General features: G+C 40.0%; 1 protein-coding gene and 1 long non-coding RNA gene across 4 annotated transcripts in view; one reads left to right on the top strand and one right to left on the bottom strand.

The window, feature by feature from the left end:
* Positions 1-5,829, top strand: part of LOC115287351 — a 30,936-nt gene extending 25,107 nt beyond the window's left edge. The window contains exon 5 of the long non-coding RNA XR_003906446.1: positions 5,755-5,829. This is a non-coding gene — a long non-coding RNA (uncharacterized LOC115287351). The remainder of the gene's footprint in view (positions 1-5,754) is intronic.
* The window catches only part of SPHKAP (SPHK1 interactor, AKAP domain containing), a 157,602-nt gene that overhangs the window by 106,730 nt on the left and 44,404 nt on the right, over positions 1-6,468 (bottom strand). The window lies entirely within an intron of this gene.

Here is a 6,468-nt window from a genome sequence, read left to right as displayed (position 1 = left end):
TATTCAGTCAACAAAGCTTCATTGAACTCTTTAGATGGTGGACACTTGGAATGAACAAAAATGGTCTCTGCACTTTTGGAAATCAAACTATAATAGGGAGAATCACAGGACTCTGATTAAGAAAGCAGGTGCTTTGATCAATGGCGATCCAGGGCAGGTGTCACCCAAGAGGAGACGGAATTTTTGTCTGGGGGAGGGCTGGCAGGAGACTGTGCACCTGACCAGTTTGAAAGATACTTCTGAGCGGTCTGGGGATCTGGGGGAGGCACTGGGGAGGAAAGGTCTGTTTCTGAGTAGCGTTTCCTCCTCCGATACCCTCACTGGGAATATTCCCTCTAGTTCTGGCCTCAGTGTTGCTCTTTCCTCCTTCTTCGGGTCATTTTCCTCAGAAAAATTTTCCTCATAGTTCTCTGACTCTCAGGGCATTTAATCACCACCTGGAGGGATGACACAAAGGTCCACAGCTTCAGCTTTGACCTTTCTCTGGAGCTTGGCTTTTCACTTTTTTCACTGTTAGTTATTACTCTTAGGTCTCCCGCTGTGGCCATAAAACTCTTGGTGTCTGAACCCAAACCCCTGCTTCCCCCCATTCCAGTCCCCACAAGAAACCTGAGTCCCTAACTCTCTCCTGTTTGCAGCGATGGCAGAACAATTCTCCTAGCTGCCCTGGCTTGGAACATCTGTGCCCTCTGGAATATACCTCTTGTTCTGTTTCTTGTCTCCTATTCTGCTCTCTAATTGTTTTTTCTTTCATTCTCCTCACATGCAACTGCATACCATGGACTAGTCTAGTCTCTGGGTAATACGATAGTGAATTACCCAGAATTGATCTCCATATTTGTGGAACTTAAAATATGGCATGGGAGCCAATCAGTAAATAATGAAGCACTGAAATACACATTAGTTACAAGTCGTGGTGGGGAGTATGAAGACATTCAACATGGCGAACTGACAGAGGATAAAGGGGGTTGGGGTGATACTTGAGAAGGGCGGGGAGGGAAGACCGGGCCTTTAGCAATTCATGTTGTAATTGTCTGCTTCTTCTATCCCATCACTCCTCACCCTATTTCTCAAATCTACCCAGCTCACTGAAACCACAATGAAGGATAAGAATGTAAGCTTTCAAGACAGACCTGGTTGCAAATTCCAATTGTTTCAGCAGTTAACTGTGCGGCCTAAGACAGTCATTTACCCTCTTTGGGACTCAGCTTTGCCGTCTACAACATGGGGTAAATGTTGCCATTCACAAAGATGGATGTTTAATAGACATTAGGAATAGTAAATACACCCAGCATCTGATTATTTGAGGCATTCACTAAAAGGTTTCCATCAGTAAATTACTGATGTTGTGTCATTCTTTTCCAAGACTTTAACCTCAGTTGATTCGTTGAGCCAGGATATTCAAGTGTTTTACTGCCTATCAGACCTATCAGACACTGGGCTAGGGCCTGAGAAATAGTAAAGAAGGAAAATATTTGTTGACAGTGAGCCCAAACTTTTATGGGCTTATTACCAAACTATGGCCTAGCATTCAAGACAGAGCCTAACTCGGTATCCACCTATTAATCATTTCATGAACATTTACTAAGTTCCAGTGTTTAAGATTCTGCACTATGCCCAAATCTGGCTGTTTTCCAGGCTTTGTCTCCAATGCTCTCCCTGCACATACCCTCTGCTCTAGTCCACGGGTTTACTGAAGAGCAGAGCCTTGATGATGCACATGGTTTTCCTCATATCTTTTCATTTGCTCCTTGAGTTTTTTTCAACAATGCTTTTTCCCAACCATCAAGAATGAATTGAATCCAGGCTTCCCTTTCCATATCAAGTGTTGCTCTTTTCTGGTTAAATCTCTATAATGAAAACAATATTCCTATCTCAGAATTTTGGAATGTGCATGCATGTCTTCTCCTTCCTTTTGTGATATGGGTGCACAAGTATCTCATTCAATTTATCTTCCACAGTTCTCTCTTGACATACAGTTGGTCTTAAGCACCTGTTTGTCTTTTGTTTTTTGTATTTGGTGTAATAGAGATGTATAATTTTCTTTTCCACTGACTCTGTTTCAGAAAGAAAACTTGTGAGTGATTTCTTCAATATGAAGAAAATTTAAAAGTTAAATCTAGGCACACAATGATATTTGTATTTCTGCAAGCCTTTTTATTTCTCTCAAGGATTTTATGCAAAAGTAACAAAGAATTTTAAATTTGAGCAAGACCTGCATTTTGTAGTCCTATACTATCAAAATATTATCAAATTTCATTTTCTGGTAATTGGGACTGTAAAGATATAAAGCAGCCCCAAACCTTTTAAGAGAGGAAAATTTTACATGCAAAACGCTGTTTCTGCCTAGTGCATGCATCGTGATTAATGATGGAAAGCTGCTTAAAATTAATAGAATAATGCCATCAGAAAAAAGGATTCATTTTTCTTCAAAAGTTAGATTTAGCCACCCCTCCAAATTCTGAGAAGTTAAGTATGCTGAATATTGAGATATTGACGCTGTCAGCTGTCTGCAGGCTGGACAGGGGTCAACACCCTTGGCCCTCTGCCTACTCGAGGGTTTCAAATAAATATTATTCTTAAAATGCATGTCACAATATGAAAACCACAGTCTAAAGAAATCATTCCTTCAAATGTGACATAAAATTTTCAGGAAGGAAAGAAAAAGCAAGAGCTATAAAGAAAGAAAGAGAAGCCCATTGGAAGAGCCATGGGCATCATACAGAGAAGAATCTCCAGGCTCCCATTGCTGTTCTAGACTCTTTCTAAGAAAACTCACTAAACGTTTCTTACACTACAGAGCTGTAATGGGAGTAGGTCCATCAGATTTGCATACTAAGTGAGAGATGGCAAACAGCTGATTAGGATGAAGGTAGCCACTCATAGCTGCTATCAGGTATGTGCCCCGCAGTATAGTCAATGGCATTTCTACTGCAGGTAAAGAGATACCACTGTCCTATAAGATTCACGCTTTTTGGGAGTCATCTGGGTGGCTCAGTCAGTTAAGCGTCCAACTTTGGCTCCAATCATGATCTCATGGTTTATGAGTTTGAGCCCAGTATCAGGCTCTGTGCTGACAGCTCAGAACCTGGAGTCTGCTTCAGATTCTGTGTCTCCCTCTCTCTCTCTGCCCCGTCCCTGCCTGCATGTTCTCTCTCTCTCTCTCTCTCTCTCTCAAATAAATAAACATCACAGAAATATAAAAATAAATTAAAATTAAAAAAGGATTTACCCTTTTTTGTGTAAAGTTCTCTGAGTTTTAAAAAACCTACATAATTGGGTAACCATCATCTCATCAAGATGCAGAACAACTGTTCAACTCCATCACTCCCCCCAAATTCCCTCTTGCTCCTTGTTGTCAAATGCCTCCTAAGTCCTAACCCCTAGCAACCATTGATCTGATTTCTATCCTAAAAATGTTGCCTTTTCTGGAATGTCATGTATGTGGAATCATTTAGTATGTAGGCTTTTGTGACCTGTTCCTTTCACTTGGCATAATGAATGTGTTTGAGGTTCATCAATGTTGTTGTGTGTTCTTTTATTGTGGAGTGGTGTTCTGTTGTCATGTATGTGGAATCATTTAGTATGTAGGCTTTTGTGACCTGTTCCTTTCACTTGGCATAATGAATGTGTTTGAGGTTCATCAATGTTGTTGTGTGTTCTTTTATTGCGGAGTGGTGTTCTGTTGTATAGATGCATGTAGATTTTTATTTATTTTTTATTTTTTTTTTAATGTTTATTTACTTTTGAGAGAGAGAAAGAGGTGTGAGTGGGGAAGGAGCAGATAGAGAGGGAGACACAGAATTCAAAGCAGCATCTGGGCTCTGAGCTGTTAGCACAGAGCCCAATGTGGGGCTCAAACTCATGGACTGCAAGATCATGACCTGAGCCAAAGTCAGACTCTTAACTGACTGAGCCACCTAGAAACCCCATATACAGATTTAAAAAAAAATTTACAAGTTGAAGAACGTTTGAGTTGGTTCTAATTTTTGGTAAATATGAAAAAGCTGCAACAAACAAAGGCCTACAGGGTTTTGTCACACTTTTTAAGTTTTCCCTTTGCTTAGGTGAGATGGATAGGTATTGTGACCATTTTATAAGAAACTGATAAGCTGGTTTCTACCATGGATTTGCCACTTTCCATTCCCACCAGAAACCTATGAGAGTCCCCGTGGCTGTGCATCCTCCTCAGTCCCTGGTGCTGTCAGATTCGCTTTCAAATTCATTTTCAACCTTCTACTGGGTTCATAGTGGTACTTCTTCATGGCTTATCTTCCTTTTCATTTGTAAAGATATGGAATTTTTTCCCTTTCTAAAATTAAAATCTTCTGTGGATCCGACATCGGTGCAGACCTTATTCATAAAACCGTAAGACATGAATTAGACTATCCCAAATGCTAACTTCCATTGCCATCCCTAAGGGAAGGATGACGCCATCCACAGGAAGTGTTCACTGACACACTCATTCATTCAACAACGACTTGTTGAGCACCTGCTGATGTGCAGGGTTTTTAAATCTTGTTTTGTAATTTAATTGTATTTTTTCCTCATAAAATGCTTTTATTCCATAGGAAAGTCAATTAGGAGTGTTTAGACATGGAAGTTCAGGAGGCAATGTCATAATAAGATATCATATTTGTTAAGCTCCCCTGGGGTATAGGTGTAGAGCCTTCAACATTCACAGCTCTCCATGTATGCTCTTTATGTGAAGTGTATAGCAAGTGACCGGAGATCCAGCATTATATTAGCCTTTGTCCCTCTCTGTCTGATTTAGTCGCTTAGCATGATAGTCTCATAGAGGTCCATCCATGTTGTGAATGGCAAGATTTCATTCTTTTCTATAGGTAAGGAGTATTCCATTGTGTACATATTCCACATCTTCTTTCTCCATCACTACTGATGGACACTTAAGTTGTTTCCATATCTGGGCTTTTGTAAGTAATGCTACAAAGAACATGGAAGAAAGGACCACCTGCTGTGTTCACTAGGAGCGGCCTAAGTGTGTATTCAGTGGTGAACGAGACAAAAATAAAGACAAAACAGACACAGTCTTGTTCTCATTCTATTGAGGAAGGGCAGACTATAATCGAATAAAATTTTACAGAGAGAGAAACTGAGGGGCAGAATGAAAACCACTGTGAAGGTAAATAAAGTCAGAGAAAGCGACCAGGGAAGTAAGGGATGCTATTTTGGAAAGTATTTTCTGGCGGGCGTCTCTGAGGGTGACACTGGGCAGAGATGTGAATGAAACGAGATGCCAGCCACACACACCCTTCTGGGGGAAGAGCATCCCAGACAGAGAATATCAGACAAAACAAAGGTTGAAGTAGGAGTTTTCTCATCTTCAAAAAAGAGCAGAGAGACCATAATGGCTGTGCAGAATAAGTAGTGGGAAAAGTGAAGAGAAAGAACCTTTTTGCTTTCACCAACAAGAAACCCAGGGCTAAGCTTGGCCACACATTCTTTAATGTCTTCAAGCACTCTAAGATTCTACAAAATCATTTCATTATACTTTTGGAATATTTAGTCACTGGCTTAATAGCATGTAAGTGCTAACTTAAAATTTTCTAATAGCTTAAAAGTCTAACACACACACACACACACACACGCACACACACAAAAGGTCAGAAAATTTTGCGTAATTTTACACATGTAATTTCATGCTATTTAATCTGTGCTCTAGTACACTCTCTGAGAATTTTGTAATCTTTCGTTTTCCACTCTGGGAAATAATACCTCTTCATTATTTCACAGGGAAATGATTATTTAAAGCACACTGAATTCCCAAGAAGAAACAATATACAAACTGGATGTAAACCTTCTGTGAAAGAAAAAAAAAATACTAGCGTAAGAAAACTCGGTTTAGTCTTCATTTCTCTGAAGGTTTAATTAAATATTAAGATAACATTTTTCTTTTAATGATGATTCTAGTGGATGACTGCCTGAGTTTATGTCTATTTAGTCTCCTTCGACAAAAAGGAGAAAATGTTTCCAATGGATGTTTGCTTCTTCATCGGACACATTCCATAACATGATAACTGGTTAAGTGTGAGCCATTCTTGCATGGGACCATGGCACCTGTCACAACGTGGAAATCTTGTAATTGATTAAGTGAAAGAAAATTCCAAAGTGAAGTCAACTTTGCTAAGAGTGTCATTTCAAAGTAAGGTGGGGAGGACGCTTGAGGAAGTAGGGTCTAAGCACATCTCCTGTTTCAATTCTGGGAACACCATGAACTTCCACCTTTTGTCAGCTGCAACCGGACGACCTCCAGAAATACAGCCTTCTACTTTGCACTGAAATAGAGACAATGAAACACCTGGTGGCCACAGGGCCAATCCTGTATCAGTCAGTCAGTATAACTTTGTCAGCACCAATCATAATTCCTTCAAAACCAGTTATGTAATCTGGTGGGGTTTGCTTTCATAAGCCTGTATGCCCACTTGCCATTCAGAGCCCACTTTTCAT

Source organism: Suricata suricatta, chromosome 3 (genome assembly GCF_006229205.1).
Source record: "Suricata suricatta isolate VVHF042 chromosome 3, meerkat_22Aug2017_6uvM2_HiC, whole genome shotgun sequence".
Classification (NCBI taxonomy): Eukaryota; Metazoa; Chordata; class Mammalia; order Carnivora; family Herpestidae; genus Suricata; species Suricata suricatta.
The sequence above is the reverse complement of the archived record's forward strand: the minus strand, read 5'-3'. Positions and strand labels throughout refer to the sequence as shown.